Source organism: Hirundo rustica, chromosome 3 (assembly GCF_015227805.2).
Source record: "Hirundo rustica isolate bHirRus1 chromosome 3, bHirRus1.pri.v3, whole genome shotgun sequence".
Classification (NCBI taxonomy): domain Eukaryota; kingdom Metazoa; phylum Chordata; class Aves; order Passeriformes; family Hirundinidae; genus Hirundo; species Hirundo rustica.
The window spans coordinates 77,507,212-77,533,835 of record NC_053452.1 but is presented as its reverse complement, the minus strand read 5'-3'; the positions used below and the strand labels follow the sequence as shown (position 1 = coordinate 77,533,835).

The window sequence follows — 26,624 nt, the reverse complement described above, 5'->3', positions numbered from 1 at the left end:
GAGAGGAGAGGAGAGGAGAGGAGAGGAGAGGAGAGGAGAGGAGAGGAGAGGAGAGGAGAGGAGAGGAGAGGAGAGGAGAGGAGAGGAGAGGAGAGGAGAGGAGAGGAGAGGAGAGGAGAGGAGAGGAGAGGAGAGGAGAGGAGAGGAGAGGAGAGGAGAGGAGAGGAGAGGAGAGGAGAGGAGAGGAGAGGAGAGGAGAGGAGAGGAGAGGAGAGGAGAGGAGAGGAGATCTTCGTTCTGCTGGATGACAGGAAATGCTCTTGAACACCCTTGCTTTGTTATTGCTGAGCTCCCCTGGAAGTACAACAGTTACAGCAATGTTACTGAATCCCACAAGAGCCAAGTGTATCCACTTACTGTTTCCACAGCTGCAGGGTATTAAGTGCTGACTGCACCCAGGTCTGTGGTCATTACACTGTTTAGCCATACACCAAGTCAGGTGTCAGATCTACCACTGACAAAGGGCTTTTATTTTCCTCTGGGTTGTTAGATGCTGATGAGTACACATCCTCTTGCTCTGCTATCTGCCCATCAACCACAAGTTCCTCTTATTGACTATCACTAGCCTCTCTTAGGCTTCTTTCTCTCATTCACACCTAAACACAGTCATGCACACATGAAAAGTAATTTCCTATTGGGAGACCTTGCTAAGCTTTCCTTTTATTTTATTTTATTGTTTTTTTCCCTAAAGGCTCTTTCCTCTGAAACCTTCCAAATTTTGAACAGCAGCGTGGACAAAGGAAAATGTTGAGGTAGGAACATGCTGAGCTCTAACAGGCATTAATGAATAATGGAGGAAGGGATTGATATACATTCTTAACCATTCTGTCTGACTGAGAAATTCCTGAAAAGTTATTCTGAGTTTTAGGTTTCTTCTTCCTTCATTACAAATTGCTGGAAGGGCCAAAAGCTATCCTTTCAGTTATTAGCAACAATTAAAGCTGTTCATTTGATACCCAATTACTTTGGTACTCAGGAAACCTTATTCATTGTGGGCAGTTCAGTGTGAAAACCTGACAAAAATAAAAAGAAAAGTTGAGATTGTCAATATCCAGCAGTTTTTCAGACTTTGTAACACCGTGTGAATATATCTTCAGCACTAGGATTAGGGCTCAATATCCACAGTTTGACGACTTCTGTGTTCCTTAATGTATTAATAAGGAAGCATGCAGTCAGCATACAATATGTAACTCACTTTTTCCAGCCAATGGTTTGTCTTACATGATTGCTTCAATTCCCATGATCCTTCCCTTTAAGAATTTCTGGGAAATAGCACAGAGGATATTGGGCCACTTTTGTGGCTTGCTGTTAGCATGCCACCAAACTGGTGGAACTACGAGTAAATTGACCATACTGAAATTATCACACGAGGTGGACTTGTTGCACAATTTAAGTTACTCTTTAAGAACCCGAGTCTATGGATGAGTAACATTTGTTTTCCACTTAATTTTCTATTTCATTATCAACCACGTACTTTAATCTATAAAACCACAAAGGCAGTCTTTAGTACAGAAACATAACAAGAGTTACTCACAAAGGGAATTCCTGTGTCTTTTTATTTAGGAGTTCTCATTCGCATTTTATGGTCCTGACAGAATGTATTTGTCCAAACGAAGAAACATAGTCTAGCATGGGAAAAGAACTGAAATGAGGGGCATCTGTATTGCAAGTTTGATGCATGTACATAAAGTTCCCAAGTTTTTTGGGGAGTACTCATATCACAAAATACTAGTGCATATTGAAGCTGCTGCAACTGTCAGTATTGTGACACCTCATCACAGATGAAGGATGGTAAAGGAGTGGTTAATCATAGCCATCATCCAACTCTGGGAGCAATATTTGCACTAGGAAAAGTGACCATTTTGAACAAATCTGTTAGCAGAAAATAAATTTCTGTGGGGTAAGATGGGCATAGAAGAATGTATATAAGTGAAATAATGGCAAATTTTGACAGAAGTGAAGATGATAGGATCATACTGTGCTTTCAGAAGAGCAGTCTGACTTGACTGCAAGACTAGCCAAATAAAATATATTTGTCTTGTAAAGCCGCATAGCAGTGTCAATGACATGTTAAGATGAGTCAACATATGTAAAAATGGAAATAATTAGTAATGACTACCTGACTCTCTGCACTAAACAAAGCAACCTAGAATTTAAGGAAAGAGTTGGTGTAAAATTTATATGTAAATTAGTATTTTACCTGTGTTGTGGTGGTGGTGGTTTTTGTTTGTTTTTTGTTTGTTTTTTTTGTTGTTGTTGTTGTTTTTGTTTTGATTTGTTTAGATAAAATCACATTGGTTGTGGCTTTTGTGTGGTGTGTGTTTATGAGGAATTTTGGCTGCCATATGCCCTTGGGTATTTAGATGGAATACTCACAAGGGTGCAGTTCTGGGAAAGTTTTCTTTAGTTTATTTGGAGGCCTGGGTAAAGAAGAAAATACTGTGTTGGGCAGGGGTGTCTCAGATGGTAAGGTTACAACTCCTTTTTTACACAACTCTCATAGACAAGTTGTAGCAAATGAGATCACCTGAGACACAGTGAAGGGACAACCATACATACAGTCTTGATAGACACAGGTTTTATCCTGGCTGTGTCCTGAAAAGTGTGTCTTATAGCTCACTTGGAAAAAGAAAGGTGTAGAAATTGCATGGAAAGGAATAAAAATTGGGGAAAGATATAAGTAAAATTCTGATGGCTCTTGAGGGGGCTGGGGTGATAAGATATGGTATCAGACACAGATATTAAAAGGTATGGAAGGTCTAGAAAAATTCCCTGTTCTACTCACAGAATGGCTGCCAGGGTCTTTTTGGGATTACTTTTCTTTGGCTCTCTAGATACTGCATAACAGGCTCACTAGGCTGATATCCTATGTATCAAAAGTTCCAGTATTCCCAGTTTCATCAGAGTTTTGTAATCTGGATGACTAGTCAGGCAAAGCAATGAGCTTTTCCTCAAGCAGAATTTAAGAATAAATCCTTACTATGCCCTTTGAATAACTGGAAATGATGTCTGCTCTTCCTGGATGAGGAAGAGCCCATGGGGAGACCCTTTGCGACTTTGTAGGAGTCTCTGTTAAGTGAGTTTGATTCATCTGCTTGTGGGATTGGATTTCCACTCATTTGAAACCCATTGAAGGGCCGGGGTCAATTCTCAAGAGTGTTGGCTCATATTTCCCTAGGAAAAGGGAAGAAAAGACCATTTGAATCAATAGCTATGTCTGCATACTCATTAATGGAAGAGCCAGTTATTACTTTGTGCCAGGAAGCCATCTCTGCCACTCAATTTTGATCACTTACAGAGGCAGTTAACCAGAATTGTCCCCAGCACCCCTTTGGACCATGTCATGTATCACTTCTCCGGGCAGTGTTTGGGCACAGTACAGGAGTTAGGATAGCCCACTAGCTTCTCCTGCTAGGGGGTTTGGAAGCAGCTGCAGTGTGCTAGAAGACAGGAAAATTTAAAATTATGGACACGGGGCATTTCATGGCAGCTAACATCAGTGTTAAAGACTGTTCCTGGCCTTGTTAGACTTCTTAGCCTGTTACGTACTTTCCCTAAATTCACTCCCTCTTTTTTTTCTTTTTCTTTTTAGAGCTGATAAGACCCCCCAACAAAATTCCATCAACCAATGAAACAAAGCCTGATTGACTGATGCAGGATTTTTCAAATTAGCATTGTTTAGCACTTCTGCTTCAGCTGTCTTTTCATAGCTCTCCCAAGAGGAAAAAGAAAATAAGACTGGCCTTTGCCACACTTGTGAAATTGTTATTCTGTATAGAGGGATAATCAGAACAGTACTGATCAAAGTAGCACTTCAGGTTTCTCTCAGAATGTAACTGCAGCGATGCTTATTTTAAAATGGGCTTCTCATCCATTTCCTCTTACAAAATTTAGAGTATCTGAGCCCTGCAATGAAATGCATTTTACATCAGATACACCATCTAAACAGTATCTGGAGCAGAGAGAGATCTCAGCACTTCCAGTCCTAATTAACCTGTGGGTTTTCTCTTGTGGCATGACTCCAGTCTGTTAAATCTTGCATTTCTTGCTGCAAAGTAGTGCAAGTTCAATGGGAAACATAGAAAGTGTCTTTCTCTTCCAGAATACTGTACCTCAGCATCTATGGAAAGCTTCTATGAGGTAGATGCAGTAGATTTAAATTCCCTACATCTGAAGTAAGGACTGAATCCAGTTAATTTCCCAAACCCTTAAAGATGAAGGGGTTATAACACAGCTACATCCTTTGGTGATCTATTGGAAAAATGTAGATTTTTAGAAATGTCTGTCTTGCTAATATCTGTGCAGATGGCTTTCATAAAGAAATCCTGAATTCCAGGTTTCCAGTGGATGGAGGCAGGAGAGATGGACTGTATTTTATATGCATAGAGTGTTGAATTCCAGAGATTTAACTTAAATGTCAGACATGAACATATGGCAACTTTAGATGCTAACAGTTACAGGGAAGTTTGAGAAGAAGGGGATGGGGGAACAGGAGAACATTTGTGAGATAAGACTGAAGACAGATAACCCTAATCCACTTTTGCCCAGTTATTAAATGCCTGTGAGTCTTTTATTTATGCTGGTAGATTCATGTCAGAATACAGGCAGATACGCTGAAAAAATGATCATTCATATTCTTAAAATGAAACTACAGTCTCTACAATATCACTTTGTTCCAACTAGAGTGCTTGAAAATAATTCTCAGGCATGCATTGGAAATTAGCACAGAGTGGGAATCATTCCCAACAGGCAGTTTGAATGTTGTTAGCTTGTTTTTGATGGCAAGAGAACTTAATTGTAAGGATGTGCCAGTTGGCTTCAGTGTGAAAGAAAGCCCTAGGCTCTGTTTAGTTTGCTAGTGTAGATATAGTCCTATTGGTTCTAACATCTAAATCTAACATGATTTTTTTTTTTTTTTTTAATTTATTTTTCAGAGAAGGTGGAGGCTGTTTTGGGATGCTGTCCCTTGTGATTTTGGAGTTGAACTTGCAAACACCTATTCATTTAAATTATTGTAACTCAAACAGTTCCACTGATCTTAAAAAGCTGCTTATAAAATCAGAACAAACATTTGTGGGTGAGGTTTTGCAGAATCAGCATGTGGTGGGACAGGTGCAAAATAGAAACTTAGAATCTGATTCCTATGCGGTAATGTATTCTGCTTCCAGAGAAACTGAAATCATAAACAACACAGCACTATGTCTCACCTTTGAGTTGTCTATGCATAAGTTGATTCTGTGGTCTTCTCCAAATCAGTAGTGATAAAATCTTCATTTTATTTGTATACTCTTGTACCAGGCATGTGGTGAAAAACTAGTCTTCTAAAAATTCTACCTTTGTAAGAATAAATTAATTATTTTTCACTGTGCAGTAAGTATATGCTCAGTGTGCTTTCTTTTTTTCATCCTTTCATCCTCAGTGAGGAAATTGAATGAAATCTCACATTGTTGTCTATTTCCCCAGCAAGGAGTTTCTTCCTTGTAGAAAAAGAAACATTATGTATTATCTACACTTGTCTTTAATATTAAAAACTAAGAAACAAAGTGTTATTAATTATTTAGAAATTACTGGCTGTGATCATTACGCTAAATGACAATTATGGTTATTGTTTACATCAAGAAGATCCAGTGAGGATATAGAAGATCAATTTCCCCAAGTAGTTTGAGCTGCACAAACATAAAGGAAAAAGATAGGCTCTGTACCTCATTTTGGAAAGAAATAAGTAATAATGGCCAGTTTTATGAACCAAAGGGCTAAGAAATAAAATCAATTGGATAGTTTTCTTCCTTTTGCATCCATACCCAGGGACATCTATCACAACTCTCCATGTATCCCATGCTTTCCTCACATTCCACAGCCTCTATCCCTTACATAACTGTATGACCGATTTTACACCTCTCTTCACCTTCTTTTGTCATTTCTGGTACAATTCTAAGAGAGAGTGCAGCCATTGTCACAAATAATTTTCTGCAGCTAGCTCTCACAGAGTCCTGAGGATGTAACTGCCATCCATCTCAGCAGACTAAAGTATAGTGGACTTAATTCCTTTCATTTGAGGAAATATTGTTTTGCAGAAGTCTTGGCTGGAAGGAGTCTCTGGAGCTTGTCAGGCCCAGAGTTTCTACTTTAGGTGGGACTATATCACCACTGGGTCATGTGTTTTGGCTATTTTTAATATATTTGGTTTGTTTTGGTTAAGTCCATGGAAAAATACCAAGGACAGAAAGTTACCCTTTATGCCTTGATGAACAACATTCCTGGAGAAGTCTTTCTCCTCTCTAATGGGAATGTCCCTAGCCATAGATTATGGCCTTGTTGTTTCTTCTGCCTGTACCACAAGGACATTGGCTTGGCCATCTTAAAAACTGACTTTCAGTTTACTGCTGTAGGCTGCTGTTCAATCGGTCCTGATCTCTTTCTCCACCAGAAAAACTAATCATAAAACTACAGACTCATAGAATCATTAAGGTTGGAAAAGACCTCTAAGATCGAGTCCAGCCATTAACCCAGGACCACCATGTTCACCACTAGTTGTATTACGAAGGGATACAACCACATGCCTTTTAAATGCTTTCATGGACAGGGATTCCACCACTTCACTGGGCAGCCTATTCCAATGCTTGACAATCTTTTCAGTGGAGAATATTTTCTTATATCTAATCTAAATCACCCCTGGTGCAATTTGAGGCCATTTCATCTCATCCTGCTACTTGATACCTGGGAGAAGAGACTAACCTTCAACTTCAAAGGCTACATCTTTTCAAGTAATTGTAGAGAGTGATAAAGTCTCCACTGAGGCTCCGTTTCTCCAGGCTAAACCAACCCATCTCCTTCAGCTGCTCTGCATAAGACTTGTGTTCCAAATCCATCACCAGCTTTGCTGCCCTTCTCTGGACATGGTCCAGTACCTCAGTGTCTTCTTGCAAGGAGGGATCCAGAACTGAACGCAGGATTTTAGGTGTCCCCTCACCAGTGTCAAGCACAGAGGGACAATCACTCCCCTGGCCCTGCTGGCCACGTTATTTTTTATAAAAACCAGGGTGCTTCTCAGCTATCTGGGCACACTTTTGGCTCATGTCCAGATGGCTGTTGACCAACACCCTCAGAACTCTTTTGCCAAGCAGTCTTACAGACACTCTTCCCCAAGCCTGTATTACCACATGGGGTGGTTGTGAACCAGGTGCAGAGTCCAGTCCTTCACCTAGTTGAACCTCACACAATTGGCTTCAACCCATTGATCCAGCCTGTCCAGATCCCTCTGTAGAGCTTTCATACTGTCCAGCATATCAACACTCTTGCCCAGATTGGTGTCATCTGAAAATTGACTGAGGGTACACTCAGTCAATCACTTGGTCCAGAATATCAATAAAGATATTAAACAGGACTGGCACCACTACTGAGTCCTGAGGAGCCCCACTAGTGACTGGCCACCAGTTGGATGGAACTCCATACACCATCACTTTCTGGACTCAGCCATCCTGACAGTTTTCTATCCAGTGACCAGTGCAGCCTTCCAAACCATGAATAGCCATCTGATGTCCCTCAGTCCACCCTTAGAGCTGATGTGTGAACAGTTTAGGGGTCTCTGCTTGGCAGCCCCCATATGTGGTCTGTGAGACTCTAAACTGATGTTTTCAACCCTTCTATCCTCTCACTTTGTTATTTTTCCTCTTTACATTTGTTTTGTTTGTTTGTTTGTTGGGGTTTGTTCTTCTTTTTAATTGCTCATGTTTATGGTGAACCACTGTCTCACTTTGCCTCCTTTACAAGTAATTCTTAATGTTGTTCCCTTCATTACTAGTAATAACAACAGTTCAAATTTCTTTCAATGATATCTGATAAGGTGATATCTCCTCTAATATCTATGCTGCTTGCAAGTTAAGTTTCTCACTTCATATGCAAGAAAGGACATCAGCTTTGGAACATCTGTTATTCTTGTGTTGCTGATACACTCTCATATGACCAAGCCAGGTGGCTTCACTGCCAGGATTTCTTGCAGTACTCTGTAGCTGGACTCTTTAGTGATTTCCAGTTGATGAGTGATGTCTTCTTGTTTGGGGCTTGATCAATTCTTCTCCTCCCAGGCTCTCTTGCCTCAAAAAATTTGTTCCCTGTGTCAATTCCATCTGTACCAACTCTTTGCCTTTCTTTCCCACTCTTCGATGTAATGCATGGCATAACTATCTGATTTGTTTGCTGAAAGAATCTCTGTAGCATATTGAGTTTTGTTAAAAGCTTCTGACTATGCAGAAAGGTCTGCTGTTTCACTTGCCCTGTGTGCTGGTTTTGCCTGAGATAGAGTAAATTTTTTTCTGAGTAGCTGCTTCAGTGCTCTGTTTTGGGATTTAGTATGAAAATAATGTTGATAACACATTGATGTTTTGTTTGGTGGTACTTAACCTAAGTCAAGGACTTTCCAGTTTCCCATGCTCTGCCAACAAAAAAGTGTGCAAGAAGTTGGGAGGAGCATGGCCAGGACAGCTGACCTGGACTGGCCAAAAAGATATTCTGTACCATATGACATCACACTTAACAAATAAAGATAGGCAAAGAAGAAGGAAGTAGGTGGACACTGAGAGTGGTAACATTTGTCTTCCCAAGTAATCATTAGACACTCTATTTTCCCAGAAATAGCTGAAGACCTTGCCTTCACATTCACCCATGGGAAGTGGTGAATGAATTCCTTTTTCTACTTTGCTTGTACATGCAGCTTTGCTTTACCTGTTAAACTGTCTTTATTTTAACCCATGAGTTTTCCTGGTTTTGCTTTTCTGATCCTCTTCCCCATCCCAATAGGGAAGGGGGAAGTCAGTGAACTGCAACTAACCAGTGGATATCTGGGTTTAAACAATGGCACCTTGGTTACTGCACTCTAAATGAGGTGAATTGGATCCAGCAGGGAGGGAGGTGATTCCCTCCTGGAGAAGATGCCTATGCTCAGCTCAAAGGGGTTGTAGAATGTAAAGTGAGAAGGAAAGAAAAGGGTTTTAAAACCCTGACAAATAGAGGAAATTCTACATGAAAAAGGACCAACTGACTTCTAATATAACTGAAGATTAAAAAAAAAAAAAAAAAAAAAAAAAAATCCAGCTAATAAATTAACAAAACCCAGAATCATAAAATGGCACTAGAGGACCCAAAAAGAATTATACTCACACAGTTAAGTCATCAGGGCAAAAAGAAGGGAAGTGTATTTTCTTGACCTTGCTTATATAGATTCTGGACAATGACCAGGGATTGGAGAATAAGGTTGACACCTCTCCACCCCACTGGTCAAACTAGAAGTCCATCAATTGTCCCTCCTCCAAGGAGGAATGCGAAAACAATCACTTTGTTTATGTTACAGTCGTGAGAAACTTCACTACCTTACCTCACATTGTGACACTTTAGAGCATTTTGACCTCTATTTCTTGTCTTACATTACAAAAAAAGTTCTATATTTTTTCCATTCTTGTAAAGAGAAAAAATATGTTCAAACATACACTTAAATTTGCACTACTCTTCTTATCCATTTCCTTTGAGGATTTTTTTTAGTGCAAAGCTAATTTAATTCTCATTTCAATCAAAAACCTGTTCATGTGTGGCTGCTGTGAGCTGCAGTGTATAAAAGCCCTATTAACTTTTTCATTTCCTATGGCAAATACCAGATCCAATCTCCTTGCCTGCTCTGACTGCCACCAAGTCATCCATCTTCAGCATTGCCATGCTTGTTTCCTTAAAACGGTCTTTTTCTATGGTGACTCTGCCCTCTTCTAAGCCTCAGTTGCCATGTCCTTCAGAGAATGCCCCTTCGTGCCTTATTCTCCTCTCTGTGTATGTTTCATGTATCTGCCAGTGGTCCTTTCTTCGTCATCCAAATGCAGTTAATCTTATCCATACTGATTCAACCAGAATACACCAGTCTGCCACTTCATAGCAGAGCAATTTCTTTTTGTCTCAAGCAAAATTTTCCAGCATTACCTGCTGATTATCTAGTCACCTCATCTAGCTAAAATCTAGTTCATCTAAACAAATATTTTAAGGGAATTTGAAAATACTTTTTTCCTTAATTTCTTAATGTCTGTATCAGGGAAAGTGTCCATCTGTGTCATTCAACATACCTTACTCAGATATTCTCTCTAGGTCCTCAGGTATAGGTGATACTTAAATAATGTGTCTTCATTTACTACATTTAATACACAGCTTTTCCATTAATCTCTGCTACCTGTAATACAATCCTTTTGGATCATATTTGACTGATTTCAATCACCTATAGACAGTTGTGACATTTGCATCTGCACTGTTTTTTTATTATTATTTATTTTTATTTCTCCTTATACAGTGTAGAAAAATAGCTGTTATAGAGTGGAAATTTTGTAAAAATTGTCAGCCAATCAGGGTTTTTTATATTTTTTCCCAAAAGTTCCTGCATCTTGGAAGACTAGCTCTTATGTAAATATTCATGCTGCAGAAGTCTAAAATTAGCTGGAATCAATCTTGTCTCCTTTTTCCTTTTTCTCTTCAGCTTTATAATTTCTTTCCTTTAGATCCTACCAAAGACAAACCATCCCCACTTAGAGTCCATATGAAAATAGCATTTCAGATTCATTTCCCTAGGCTGTAACTGACTATATAATTCATAATTATTCATCAATTCAATAACTACACCTTCATCTGAAATCAAGTTTATGCTACTTATCTTTCTCACTGTTTTCCATCTCTCATTTACTGTTCAGACTGACAGCCACATATGGCCATTGCTGTAACTTCATATCGTTTACTTAAAGACATTTTGGAACAAACATATGTATAGTTCCTCCCAGGCTGTCCTGCATGTTTAAGGAAATATTCCCATATATATCTGCCATACTGTAGAAATTAGATTTTTACAACCCCCCACCAAATATCTTCTTTGCTGTGACACTTACAAGAAGCTTGTCAAGTGCTTGGCTTCTGAATCACTGAGGCCCCTGATCTGGGTGTTCAATCACAATTCTGTTCTTTTTCTCCTTAATCTCACTGCCATGAGAATAATATTTTTTAGCAAGGACTGTTTACGACTTGTATTTACTCAGTACTTAGCATAAATATATGTCAGACTATGAATAAATATTTTAAATGCTAAAAAAATTTAAACAAATAATAATAACAAGAGTGATATCTTTGTAACAAAACATTTGGTATTTGAATTATCGCCAAGCCTCAAATGAACAGGATGAACTCTTTCTTTGTTACTTCAAAAATTCGCTATGAATATAATCTTTATGGTGCTTCAGAGGCATAAAATACTATTATTGTTCAGTAAATATAGCCATATATGATACTCAACTCTTGTAGGATAAGAAGGACAAGCCTGCATTTTAGACTGAATTTTGCACCTATCTCTATTGGGAATGGCAGGCTATTTACAGTAATTCAGGAGCATTCCTACCAGATAGCTCGGCAGTGACAGAGCTGGATTATGTGTTATATTGTAGGTCACAAAGACACAAGAAATTCATCCCAATAATGTTTTTTCCAGTCAGCTCTAGTGTTCCCAGGTTGTGTACCCTGGCTTTCATATATTTGCTCTGTTCATATAACTTTTAATATTTTAAATGTAGATAGCAGTATTTATTTGTATTTGCTTCACATTTACATAGGTTGTGAATTGAGTTAATTAACTTAAAGATGAATTTTAAGGAAAAAAAAAACCAGATTAATGGTATTTTGCAATTTCAGGTAAACTAAGGAAGATATACTGCTGTTTATATTTTTAATGCAATTTATATTTATAAGGATATAATTTTTTATTTAATTTGTATCATGAATAAGTTCATGTATGATAGATACTAATGAACAAAAAGAAATGTATATAGTGTTATTACTTATATAATCAATGGTCAGGAGGACCTTTATCTTAACCTAGTATTTGCCTTTTCATTTTATTTTTATAATCTCCAGACATATACAGAAATAAAATTTCCCATCAAGTTTGTGCAACCTAGAATGCAAAAACCTGTCACTTTATTTCATTAAGTTCAGATCCACCTCATAGAGTTGAGACATGAATTTTCAGAGACTGAATGCAGCAGAAAGAACATCCCAAATTAGCCTAGCGAGCCAGTGCACATTTTTAATATGTATTTATTTCCATAAATGTAAAGTGCTGAGCAGCTGATTTCATTAAAATTATGGCATATTACATTTAGGATCTCTATTTGCATATTTTCTGCAAGCTGAAGTATTAGTTTTTGAAGTACCATTTTAGACAATTTTTGCAGAGTGACAGATACAGATTTTCATTAGGATCACAGCAAGCTGTTGGCTAAGATTTGAACTCTAGAGAACAAGCCCCACTAGAACTACATAAAAATATGTTAAATTACTATCAGGGTTGTGGAAGCATGAATTCCACAAGAAAAAGAAAATTAATACAGATATTCAAGGTTATGACCCCCTGAGATGTAGTTCCTGGAGAAAATCAATAAACCCCAAAGCCCCTCAAACCTCCAAAGTTGAAAACTATTTAGTTTTAAAGGCAAACAAGATCAGGAAATATTTTATCTTGATTTTATTGGATGTATATAGAAAAAAAATCTGAGTAGGATGAAAAAAAAATAGAAAACAATCACCTGAAATACTTGTGAGATTATGTTATGCTCTACTTTCTAAACTCATGAACCCCCGCTTTTCACTCAATGATACAACTTTTTATGCTTTGCTACATTCATATATTCTCATTAAGTCTCATAATCCAGGTGCACAGTTTTGTCTCAAGGGAGACCTCCACTCATGTTTTCTCTGCCCTCTGTTTTCAAATGGGGAAACGCGCTTAATTGATAACTGTGCTCAGTTTCCTTTGAAGCTCTTGAGTACAGAACCAAGTGGAAAAAAAGAACAACAACAAAAAAGTATTTTGTACATTTATGGGGGAAAGGATACTACAGAAGGACAAAGGAAGACAGAAAGCTGGAAGATGAAGGAAAATGGAAGAAAATCATGAGGGAACTGCAGCTGAAGATAAAATGCAATATAGCATCAGATTGCAAGAACAGAGGGACAGAAGTATGAGTGAGTTCCAAAAGTCACTTCCTCTAGAGATCTTGTGTCACAGATGCTGCTGCTGCTGCTGAAGAATAGGATTTAGACATCCATCAAAGGCCTGCTGTTGTCCTGGTGGGAAAATAAATAGTTCAACATATTGCTCATCTAAACCAAAGTTACCCTGTAAAGACTTAGAAGGTTGGGACACTTGGGACCCATGAAGGATTCTCTCCATTCTCTCACTCACTCAGTTTTCTGCTTCTCTCTCTCTCTCTCTCTCTTTATATCTATAAATGTTGAATATATACAAAATTAAAAATAATATATATACACACCACATATAGCATATGGCCAGGTTTAGGTAGGTTTAAGGTAGGGCTATGTGTGTGTGTATTCACATACATATGTATCTATTATATTTATGTGTAAAATGTATGTGCAAAATTCTTCTTAAACATGAATGAAGTAAATACAGAATTGTATTTAAGAGCTGGCTGAATTCCAAAGTGACATTTCATATAATAATTTCATGCACATGTGCACATATAAACACATTGTACATTCACAGGTTTAATGTTCAAATGCAAAGTATAGGTCAATGTTATAATTATTGATGTCTATAATTTCCAGAAGGTTAAAAAAAAAAAAAAAAAAAAAAAAAAAAAAAAAAAAAAAAAAAAAAAAAAAAAAAAAAAAAAAAAAAAAATCAAGTAACCCAGAAAGGTTTGGAATTCCAGTTGGATCCATAACCAATGTAATTTAATAGTATAGCTATTCAACAGCTATTTTTTAAATGGGCTTGGATGTGAATTTTCTCCTCTTTTTTTTTTTTTAGGGCGAAACTGAAGGATTAGACCGGCTTTGGACAGAATTGCTAGAAAACACAACAGATATGAGGTATGTTCTTCCATCTTTCTCTCAGAAAATCTGTAGCCTAGACACCACTGAGAATTATAAGGAAAATAGTCCTTGTATATGAATCTGTTGAGCATGGCATCAAAAAACAGGAAACAAAGCCCACTTTAACATTACAGTTGTTGGATTCTCTTGGAACAAATTAAGATCACTAGATTTAAGGCCAAAGTTTTATCTGTGCCCTGACTGACACTGTTAAGAAAATCTGATTCAAAACTGGATGCAACTCATAAGGGAAATTCTTTCTTATAGTGTTTAGTTGTGCAATTAAAGCAATGAATTTTCTTAGTTTCTGGATTTGTACAGCTGCTAAAACAGTAGATATTCACCTCATCCTTCTTCTCTTCTCTTTTATGATGCCATAAAAAATTTATGAGTTATTAATGAGGATCTAGACTTTTGACCTTTGATACTTGGCTGAGGACAAATTTATCAAAGCAGAGCTATGATAGAGCCAACTGGAGTCTGTTGAGGTGTAAGAATCTATATTATGTGTCATTACAGAAGAGCAATAAAAAGGATGCTGTTAGTGACTTTGTTCTTAAAAGTGTATTAGAAAATTGTGTTGGCCTGACAAAACCTAGTCACTGGTAGAGCTGATAGCATTGCTCCTGTCTAGTTCAATGAACTAGTTAGTTAGTTCAACCTAACTAATTAGTTCAGCCTAACACAGAAGGAGGCAGAGGAGAGACTGCTTCACTCTAAATAATATTTTTTCATTTTTTCCCACAAAACTTGTGGGGGGGGTATTTAGCCTAGACCCACAATTTTCCACGGACCCGTGAACTAGGTTCTGCTTTATGACAAGACTGCTCACAAGAACCTCATGAAGTTTAACAAGGGGTAGTGTAAAGTCCTGCCACTGGGGAGGACCAACCCCATGCAGCAACTGTATGCTGGAGGTTGACTGCCTACAAAACAACTTTGCAGAATATGCCCTGGCTTCTGGTGGCCAGAAAGCTCAATGTGAGATGTAAAAACAGGATTACACTTGAGCAGGCCAACAGCATCCCAGGATGCATGAGAAGGAGCAGGTCAATGGACATGATCCTTTCCCCGTAACTTTTTGCTGGTGAGGCACAGCTGGAGTGTTCAGTTTATTGTTGGGTTCCACAGAACAAGAGGCACAGGCATACTGGAGCAAGTACAGTTATGGTTATTAGGAGGTATACAAGGAAGGACTGATAGATCTAGGACTGTTTAACCTGTAGGCAAGGAGGATCATCAGTGGTCTTAGCAATGCTTATAAATGACTTTGCAGAGGGATGTACACAGTCTTGGGTAACCTGGTGTCTTTGTTTGGAAAAGACAGTTATCTGCCAGGGAAAGCTGGAACTTCCCTTGGAATGGAGAATGTAAACTCCCTCCCTCCAAATTATTATAATTTTGCAATTAAGGGCCTTCAGACAAAGATTTGGGAATAGGAATAACATTTCTTTACCAGGAAAATTTAAAAAAAAATTACAAATGTAGTAAAGCAAACAAACAAACAATCAAAAAAAATCTTAGAAACACTGTCAGAATACGACCTGACACCCTGGTCAGGGTGTTGGGAGTAGTCCAAAATAAATTCTCCTGAAGTGATAGATGTGGTTCTGTTGGAGTAGAGATGATCCTGTAGAAGGGCCCAGTGGTGGCAAGATGGGTCCAGTCTTTCCTCTGGGAATACAGTGGAAAACAGGCTGCCCTGATGTTCTGAATTCAGCTTTTATCTAGGTAGGAATGCTTGACTCCTCCCACTGGGTGGAACATATCACAATGGAATGATGTAATTTTATCAGTCCTGTGGTGAGCCTTAATGGCCAATTAGCAGAAGATATCCCCCCTGGAGGTAGGATGGGTTGTGCAAGAGATAAGGAACATTGCTCCACCTGGTTTTAACAACTCACCCATTAACAGAAAGCGCCCGCCCCCTCCGCCCCAGTGTTATGAGATAAAGAAAATAACACCTCATCAACTGGTTCAACAGATTGGGAATAGAAGATATGCTTTTGGTTAGATATTGCAACCCAAGACACCCAGTCTGGCTCATCCTGCTTTAAGAGGAGAGTTTGGACTAGGCAATTGCCAAAGGTCCTTTCCCATAAGAACTGTTCTGTGATCCTGTGATACTGTGAAGTAGATGATCATCTGTGCAGGAAGACCTGATGGAAGCCCTCCTTGCATCCCTCTTGTGGGGTGAGTGTGGCACGCTGGCCATGTGGAAAATACCACAGCATGTTCTGATTTGGAAGGGGCTCACAAGGAACACTGATTCCACCTCTTGAAATGGACGGTAGAAGGATTGAACCCACAATCTTGGCACCATTAGCACTGTGCTCCAGCCAACTGAGCTACTCTCAGGGTTAACCTTCCCTTGTTTCTCTTTCTCTCCCAGCTGCAGACACTCCAGGGATTTGTGTCTTTACCAGGGGTTTCCAGAGGCTAACAAAAAGCTTATCATCGCAGCGAGAGGGTCACAGCCTCTTATTTATTCCTCAGCAGTGTCAAAGGCCAGCTGGCTGGAGGGGTAAACAGGCCATGCTCATAATAAGAGTACTCCCACAAAGTTAGGAGTAACCCCTCCCACCATGCAGAGAGTCCCATCAGTCCCAAAACAGCGCAACCTTCATAATTTTCTATATTACTAGGGAGATAGAAGCATAGACACTGTGGTATAAAGGTACAGATGTATGCCTTTACATATATGCTAAAGTGAATAATATGCTGTACAGTAATTCATATGGCAAGAAATTTAAGCCCTTTTCCACCTTTGAATAACGCAGAGTAATTTTAACAGACTGTCACAGCACTCAGAGGTGAGGTGCCTTCTAACATTCCACTGGTACAGTTTGGTGAGGAAATTGCCCAAGGGTTTGGAACTGGGATACTAAAGTGACTTTTCTCTTGTCCTTATTAGGTAGCTGGAAGGAGATTACAGTATATGGTGTAAATTTAATGTCACCCTGGCAGGAGGTGATGGGTTAGGAATCCTGTCAGTCACTGATTTACTGCTTAACAGTAGGGAAAGGCTTTAGAGCAAACCCTGTAGGAGCATTATAAGCACTTTTTTTATTGTCAAGATGTCAGAACACAACACAGGGTAGCCACTAAGCTTAAAAGTGATTTATCAAAAAAAGACCACCTGGAGATTATCTTATTTTTGTCATTTTAAAAGGACATGAAAAGATCATTTTTGTCATATCTCTTTCCTGGTCAGTAAACAAACCCACAGAGGGCCAATTAACTCATAAAATGGCTGTTGATGTTATGAAACAATTCTAATTTCCAGTGTTCCATGTTATTTGTTGCTGTTACTTAAAATGATCTGTGATACATTCTGCTAAATTACTCTTTCTCTCCTCTCAACAAATTTTTAATTTCCATGTTCAAAAAACCAAATTTTCTCCAAGCTGCAGGAGATATTTAGAATCTGCTAAATATTTTAATGCTGAGAGATAGAGACTTGTAAAGGAAAATGTTGTTAAAACTGACATTTTATTCTGATTTTCCATCAGTGCTTATGGTTCCAGGAAACTGCAATTTAAGACATTTTAAAATTCTAATACTAATCAAATTAAATAATATAACTTTCTATATAGAACCAACAATAAAAATAACCTTTGTCAAGAATAAAAAGCTAGTAGTAGAAGTTTTAAATTGACAGTTTCAGTGTGACCGGATTAAGAGAAAAAATTCCTCAAGACCCCAAAAAACCCTGTGTTTGATGTCAAGGTCAGGACTCAAACATAAAAGCAGCACACAACAAAGCAGGGTATTATCTTTAGCAATAATAGTACCTTGTCCAGAGTTGCAATTAAAGCTGGTGTAAGTACAATATGGACTGCTTGCCTGTTTCCCTTCTTATGGTTGGTTTGGGGTATTTTATGTTTTGGGTTCTTTTATTATTATTAGCTGAAAAGTCCATCTCATTTTGAAACTACATTGTGTAGCACTTCTTTCAGATGGAAGTGGCTCAGATTAACTGAGAAAACATTTTGCAAATCTCTACCATGGACAATTATTTCCAGAATCTAAAATATATGTGCTGAAACAAACATCATATAAATGTATCATTTCCATGGAAAAACGCCCTTGGGTTGCACATGGTATAAAACAAGGCCTGGCTCAAGCTCTCCAGCAGTACGTACCGAACAGGGTTTTCCAAAGCCAGGGAGATGAAGGAAGGGGAGAGAGGCTGATCAGAGACTGTTCACATTTGGCCAAAAAAAGCGAAAGGATGGGAGTCAGCTCACAGAGTCCTGGTTTGGAGGGACCCTGTGGAACGTGGCTTGATTTCATTCCGCACATTAGAGGCTGGAAGAGATTGGGATCCAATGCTGCTTCTTAAGTGGGGCAGCATTTGTACTGCCTCCCAAATGGTACTGATGGCAATCACCCGGGCAGTCACCAAGGCTGAGATTTCCAGGGCTAAAGCACAAAGAAAGTAGCAGGCATGACAGTCAGCTGTAGCCTTCAGGATAGTGTAAGAAGATAATTTTCTTTTATTTGAGGAAATACACCAACCTTTTCTTTAGGACTAGGACAGAATGATTGTTATCTTGGTTTTTGTACTTCCAGAAGAAATGCTTTTTTTCTTCTGATACTAGATGGAGGGACTGGACCATTCATCATTAATGCATGTGAGAAAAACCTTACCAAAATACCAGAAATAAATGGATAGTTTGTTCCCAGGGTAATTTCTTCTCAGAAATGCAGATGCAGAAAACTTGGATATTGCAGGAGTGTGAACAGATTTTTATATGTATGTCTGATTTGAAGTCTAGATACAGAATTTTTCAGTTTTGTCTGTTGAAAGGCCATGTTTTGTTTTAGGAAATCAGCGCTACTCTGTGAGGAAGTCTTTGGGAGCATGAGGTGCAGGGAAGGACTGTGGCAGCTGCTGCCTGCCCTGCTCGACTCAGGGAGGTGCTGGTATAGGAAACAAGCTAGGCAAGAAGGGGTGAGTGGGACTGCTCTTGTGGTCTCTGCCAAAGAACCCTGTAAAGGTCTGTTATATTTCTGTCTTAGGTATTACTTTTAATCTTAAACTGACATTAAAATTAACAGGAGTTAAAAACTTTTCATTGACTACTATTACTTTTTGTCACTTTGACAAAGTGACAAAAAGACAAAGACTTTAATAAATTTTTCTTCTTTATTATAACAAATATGCTGATTTTTAATATTTATGGAAATAGGGAACTATTTTTTCTAGTACAAGAAACAAGCACAAAGCAGTCTCCCTGATCTGCAAATCTGTTGCTGTAGCAGGCTGAGGACACCCCGGGCAGAGCATTTTCTCCTTTGTACTAAGGGCATCATATTTTGGTGGTTTTTTGGGACTCGTTCTCAGGAACAGAGTTTGAAACAAAGTGGGGAAATGTTCTGTCCACCTAATTTGATTTCAAATTGAAACTCTAAATTTTCTGAGTACCTTTTCTCAGTTTCTCAGTTTAGTATAAGCTCTTTCTTGCTTTCTCTTTCTTTTCGGAGACAGCATCTCTTTCTGCCCTCCTTCCCACTCTCCCCTGTGTTTTGAGTGAAGTGCAATCATACAGCCATTACAGGAGCAGAGAAATGTTTTAAGGTGAAAAGCTCCTAACAAGCAAGTTTTTTTGGTGCTATAACTGTCCTCATTTAATTCACATTCTATTAAAGTTAGTTTGTCTAAATTATTCAAACTCCTAAGGAACACTTTTGACATCCAGTTACATATTAAAGCAAAGCCTAGAAGAGAAGTAATCACGTAGCTTTAGAAGTGTTGCAAAAAAGAGGTTGCCTACTGGTTATGGCTATTATGTCTGAAGTGGTATACAGCACATCTTTCTCTGTCATTTGTACCCCCAGTGACAGCCATAATTCATTTCCATTGCTACGCAGGACCATGGCTGGTGAGTGTAAGAGTATTTGTCCCTGAATAGCAATGCACCACCGTCATCACGCAAATTTATCACAATGCAAGCACACATCAAAGTGTTCAGAATTGTCTTTTAAACGTTGAGCACCTCTCCTAAGAGGACAGTGTGAGGGAGTTGGGTTTGTTCAGGCTGGAGAAGAGAAGGCTCTGGAGAGACCTTAGGGCAGCTACCTAAATGTAGAAGAAAGCTGGAGATGGACTGCGTAAAACAGCAGGTAGTGATATAATGGGGAATGGCTTTAAACTGAATATTTTATTTGATGTTAGGAAGATATTCTTCACTGAGAGGAGTAAGACATTGGAACGGGTTGCCTAGAGAGGTTTTGGATGGCCTAGAGAGGTTTTGGATGCTCCATCCCTGAGGTTGTTCAATGCCAGATTGGATGAGACTTTTGAGCAACCTGGCCTAGTGGAAGGTGTCGCTGCCTTGGCAGGGGGATAGGAACTCAATGATATTTAAGGTCTCTTCCAACTCAAACCCTCCTGGGATTCTATGAATTCTTAAATCTCCTGAAAAAGAAGGCGTATTTCTATACTTTACACATTATGGAAACAAACTTGTATAGTTAGAATTTTGTGGCATATTTGATTATTTAGCATTCACTTGTTGTATGACCCTACACACAAAATTTCATCTAGCTATCTGATGTTCCCTAGTGAATTTGTATAAAGAGATTTTTTTTTTTTCATTACAGTATGAAGATTTGATCTCTACAACTTTTGATATCTAGTCTTTTCTTGCCATTCAGCTACTGATTTATGATCATCAAATTATCCCCTTATTACTTTTCAACTTAGGTTTTTTATAAGCAAAAGCAGTGGAACTCTCTGAGTATACCAGGGTAGACCATTTTACCGTCCTCAAATAGTATTTGTTGATTTTATACATATCATGTGTGGGTATTTTAGTAAGAATTCTTTGCAGAACTCATGCAAATGTCTTGCAGAAGAATATACACAATTAATCCAGAAACCATGACTATTTTTTTTTCCTAGTATACCAGTTATTATATAGTATGACTAAACTGAACACTTGAAAACATACATTTGACTCCTACACCACACTGATATTTTTAACCTTCTAATGAAGACTGAACTTTTTCATTACTCTTATTTTCACTCTCACTTCAGCCCAAGAATTAAGAAGGTATTTTTTAGAAACTGTAATTAAGAAAGTATAAGGAGATTATGTGCAAAGTATTTGTTGCACATCAGTTCCCTAAATATACAGACTAAATACACTGCAAGCTATTTGTAAAACATTGATGACACATTACTTATTTTTCTGCACATAAATATATCCTCTTCTTCGTGATATAACTCTCTTTGTTATATTTTTTTTTGTAAGAGCAATTTACTGGCTGTTATATAAAACATAATAACAAGTATTAAAATAAAAACATTAAAAACTTCAGCTGTCTTATATTTCTCTGAAAAAACAGTCAGTAAGTCAACAGCATAACTGAAAACTAATCTGTCCAACAACTTGCACTAATCATTAAGTTTATTATTTAAACTGATAGACATTTATGAACACTACTTTCAAATTTTTAATAAGGGAAATGATTTTGAAGGAGGGGAAAACCAGAGAAAAAAGATGGGGCATAAAGTATGTGAAGCAGTAAAAAGAAGAAATAGGTCTCTGCCACAATTGTTACAGAGGTTCCAAAATTGTAGTGGAGAATTTACTGAGAGGCCCTGTCCAGGCTCAATGTATCCTTAGGACTTATTTTGTCAGACAGTTACATGGAAGCTACAACAGTTCTCTTATGTATGTATTTCCTATATCAGAATATGCTTTATTCCACAGGATCAGATAACATTTCCTTAGAGTTATTTCAGGTTTGAATTAGATCTAATACATATAATAGAAGAATCAATAAATATGGTTCGAACCCTATGTAGAAAGAGGATGAAGTAAGACACATAGAGACTTCAGGGATTAAAAAACTCAGATACAAAACTATTCACCTCACCATGCCTCTTCCAATCAGTTCTCTCAAATCAAGTTGTCCTGTGATTGTCCTTTCTCCTCTGTCTACTGGCATCTGTCCAGCATAGCTTCAATGATTTTATCATTAAAACTTTTTTTGGCACTAAGTTTTTTCTCACCATATTCTGTTCTTTAAAATGCAATGAGTTGTTATGTTAAATTATGCAACAAGCACATGCATTGAACAGGCATAATGCACATTTTCTTATGGAATTTGTCAAACCTATGTCAATCAATTGGGAAAAAATTGTGTGATTTCTGCACTGTAGCTCTACAGCCAACTGGTAGTCCAGATTTTTTTTTTTTTTTTTTCCTGAGCCAAAAGCATTTATACGGGCGAGGCAAGAATAAAGTGTCAGCAATAGTTCAAATGCTATTCCTGATCCTTGCAGTGTGCTTAATTCTTCTCATGTGCTGTAGATTTCAGCTGAGAATTTTCAAGTTTAAGTAAAAGAGCAAGGAGAACAGACACAAGGCCACTCTGGGCAAGGCAGAAAATGCTTTGGTTCAGGAAAGAGGAGTAGGACTGACAGTGAGAACAAGACTGAATATTTCATTTGACTTAATGCAACAAAAAGCTTGTGATTGTTAGCTGTGATGTGAGGTAATTCCTTCCTCTTCCTTCTCTCAGCTGCAGAAATTCAGCCTAGCCTGGTCAGGCCACTATGTGTATGAGCTTAAAGTGAAATATTTCTTATTCCAAATAGGTTTATCATTATTCCTCATTAATACTATGGGATCCACTAAGCTTCAGGATCATCTTGTAGCTATTTAGAAAATGAAAAGATGAAAAACTGTCTTGCAGAGACTGTTAAGTATTTAGCTGATTTCAGCTGTTCACAGCCTCCAGCTGTCTTTGTCAAAGTTATCTATTTATTTAAATAAAGGTGTCATTGTAGAACACTGTCCTAGGAAGTCCAGACACAGGGGTTTTTTTGATAGTTTAATAATTCCAGGTGGGTTGCATTTTTAGATGACAGTGGTTTGAAATCACAGGTTAGCAAATATGAGGAAGTCCTTATTAATCTATGGCAAAGCGTGTCACTGAGGAAAATGGTTGTTCCTAAATTACACAGTTAATCTTTTCCACAGTTAACTTTGAAGATATTTCTAGAGAAGTGCTTTATTTATGTAGGGGTAATTCTCTATTTTACCTGATCTGAAAGTCTGACTTATAAGTTTCTTGCTGTATTGCAGTTACTTTCCCAAATTTAAATACCTAGGAAGGGTCAAGACTATTGCAGCATATTCTGGAGAAAAGAAAAGAAAGAAGGAAAGAGAAAGGGAAAGAAGATCCTGTGTTCTAGATTTGTGACAATAGACAAATGCCAGGAGAGAGGGACAACTCTGTCCTTTGGGGGCATGAGGAGCATGAGGAAATTGTAAATTAAAAAAGTGTTTTGTGGTGACGGGTAATCTCAGTTAACATCTTTTGTAGCCCTTCTTGCTCTTGCAATCCTTGAGGCAACTACTGTATTACATATTTCAATGCAATTAAAGAAAACAGCTCACAATATTTCGCATTTCCAACACATTTTCTTGTAGATGTTTAGCTGGGAGAGGTAGATCATTTCAAAACATGTTGTTCTAGGCTCATTAAGTCTTTTAAAGCCAGACAGGAAGGAAACAAAACCTCAGAGACTACTAATGCTTTGGGGCCTACTTCACAGCACATTTCATAATGATATGCGAAACCAGTATAATTTTTTTTTTAATCTGCCTTGATTTATAGGCCTTTTTTCCACTCTCTTGAATTATCTTTATCATGCCTATAAATTAGTTGTTTTTAATGAAAACTAACAAAAAGGAATGGACAGGTTGACATGAAGCTCAACTAAGAATGAATGACTTGGGAGGCAAATCTTATTTATAGACGTGCTTTATCCTAGAGGTTCATATTCAGAATAAAGTAACACTTTAGATATTTGAGATGGGCTTTGAGAGGTATGTAGGAAATATGAACACCCACTTGTATAAAAAGGGATTGCTGGTGATTATATGCAAATCTCTTATACAGATCTGAAAATACCATTTTGACACTTTGCAATATTGTAATCATCTTTTGATATTTTTAAAGCTGTAACCCAACATACTATTTTTGGGAAAAAAAAGTTAAAGCAATATGATGGCAATTACATGCACTAGTCAAATGGTTCTTTGAGCCCCTAGAGGTCCTTGTTTGGTGTTATCTTCCTGTTTTCACCTTATTTCTAATGAAGATTATCTCATTATGAAAAGATAGAGTTGATTAAATGTCGGTGAGGGACAATGACTGTCATGAAAGGGGAATCAAATGAAATGTTTCAGAAAGTATTAGTAATCTCTGATCTCCTACATCACATCAGCAATGCTCTTCTGGAGCAATGCTGTTGAAAAACTGCCTAGAAAGATTTTCTGTTATAATAAGCTGGCATGATCCAGGTATTTTCCAAATTTTTTCTTCCTCTTTTATCATAGTAATTCTTAAAAATATTTTCTCCCACTTAATCTTTCTTTCACCTCCTTTCTGATTTTGGTGGTGCCTGTGATCATGCCTCTCTTTCTGCTGATGACAATGGTCTTCAGGCTGATGCAGGCTCTGTCACCACACCTGCACAGCCCTGCCCCTGCTCCCCCACCCCACAGATTCGTGTTGAGCTAGTGTGGCTCCCTCTCAGCAGACTCCCAGCTTTAGTGCAAACCAGAAGTTGTCAGACCTTGCTGAGTTCAGGATTCAGAGAAACAGCTCATTATTGCAAGAGGCAGTTCCTGCCTGTTGCTGCTGAGCTCAGAGGAGGGGGAGCTGCACCATTCACTCTCTCAGGGAGAACTGTTGCTTCCTTCCATATCAATTTCTGGCAGCATTGACTGATTTCAGATCTCAGTGGGAGCTTTAATGCAAGAGCCACTACATTTCAGTGTGCTGAGGAATTTCTCTAGTCTTCCTCTGATAAAGTCTCATGGGTGAATTTTTCCTCCCTTGCCTCTACTTACAGTACCCAAAAAAAGATATGGTTGACATTAAGGGGCGGGGGGGGAATTGGGCATAGGTAGCATGCTTGTACCTACTGCTCAGAACTGAGCGGTGGTCCAAGATATGGCACGTAGGCAGCAACCTGCAAGATAAATAAGAATTATATATGAAAACTGATAATTTCAGGGAAAAAACCCTGTAATTACCCTACTACCACCCCTCCTGTTGCATAAAATGTGATCGGGGTAATAAGAATCAGTTAAACACAGTGACTAAACAATGATTGCCAAGATTAAACCAAGGCGTATGTTGGATTTCATCAGTCATGTCTCAAATGAATTTTGTTTTGTAAATAAGGTATATTTAGAATTAAAAAATAGTGTCCTATGATGGACTGAAGATTAAATTCCCCTAATTAAAAAAGAAGTCCCTACTTACAAAAAAATAGCAGTGGCTGATAAGCAAACATCAGTATGTGTTGAATAAGCCTCAGCTCTCATAAGAGAGGCATCCTCCAGAAGGCAGAAACTGTTGCTTGTCCAAATCCATCCTCTGCACATCCTCTTTGACTCTGACTCTGCTGTGAGCAATCATCCACAGACATTTGTATCAACCTTAAGTCTGGTAAAAATAGCTATAAAAATAAATTAGTAAGAAATATGAAATACCATAGTTATCAAGGTAAATTCAAAATAGCCAGGATGTTTTCAGTGCAGTAAATAGAATTTTCAGTGGATTTATAAAAGCACAAGTTGGCTCAAATGCCAGGACATTAAGACCAGCTTTTTAGCAAATACAAATGGAAATAAGCTGCACAACACCCTGTAGGTAAGAATATACCTGTAAGACTCCTTACTTAACTATCAGATTTACAAAATTCTCTAGGTAGTTAAAGCTCAAGAGAGGAAGCTTGAATGTGAAGAATCTGTTAACAGCATTCAGTTGGTAGAAGCTTCTGGATAAACATTCTTGTTTATTCTCAAATGAGAAATTTTTACCTGTTTTTTTTCAGAATAAAGTGTGGCAGAGAACATTTGTGACTAAAGAGCACCGGAAAAAGCACATGTCCCAAAACACCCTGCTATTCTTCTACACAGTGAATCTTCATAGTATGAGGAATACTATTTCTTCTCAGGATTTGAAATATCAAATATATTATGTCTCAATTATGCTATTAAGGGCTTTGCATAAAATAGAATATGCCACTGTGGCTTTTAAATGTCTAAATTTCTTTTCCTCATTCCTTTTAATTTTTACAAGTAGTTTTCATCACCAATCATTTTCTCATGCAGTAACTTGCAATTTTATTCTCTCATCTCTAAATCTCAAGAGGATAACAGCAAGGCTGATACCAGCATTCCTCTAAGTTTTGCAGTACTCAGACTCTGACTTCTGATATTGAGAATTCCATGAACACCTGCTTCTCACCAATGATTGGACTTTCCCTTGGGGCAGATTAGATTGAAAAAACACTGAATTATTGTATTATTGTTGTGCCTTAAAATTATGTAAACTGATAACTGTCTAACTGCTTAAAAAGGCCTTGTATTTGGCAATAAAGAGCACCTTTGCACCTCTGCCTGGGGTCTCTACATTGCTCATTATCACAACAAAAGTGATATATGTTTAAATAAATAAACAACAACAACAAAACCAACAACAATAATAATAATGAATACATAGGGTTTATTTTGCAACAATTTAGTTGTATTGGAAAGGAGAAGTAGCCATTTTTGTTATTATCTGTAGAAATATAGCAATATAAAAGCAGAAAAAATAACATTTCATAAAATTTACAAGGAAAAGAAAGAGAAAGAAATTATAAGACTAGAAGGATAGAAGAGAGGAAAGGTGTCACC

The 26,624-nt window shown here is 37.9% G+C and overlaps 1 long non-coding RNA gene across 1 annotated transcript; it reads left to right on the top strand.

Moving 5' to 3' along the window:
* Positions 1-588: 588 nt before the first annotated feature.
* Positions 589-25,866, top strand: LOC120751329 (uncharacterized). Its single transcript, XR_005700393.2, has 3 exons — positions 589-752; positions 13,841-13,902; positions 25,778-25,866. It is a non-coding gene; the product is annotated as an uncharacterized LOC120751329 (long non-coding RNA).
* The last annotated feature ends 758 nt before the right edge of the window (positions 25,867-26,624 follow it).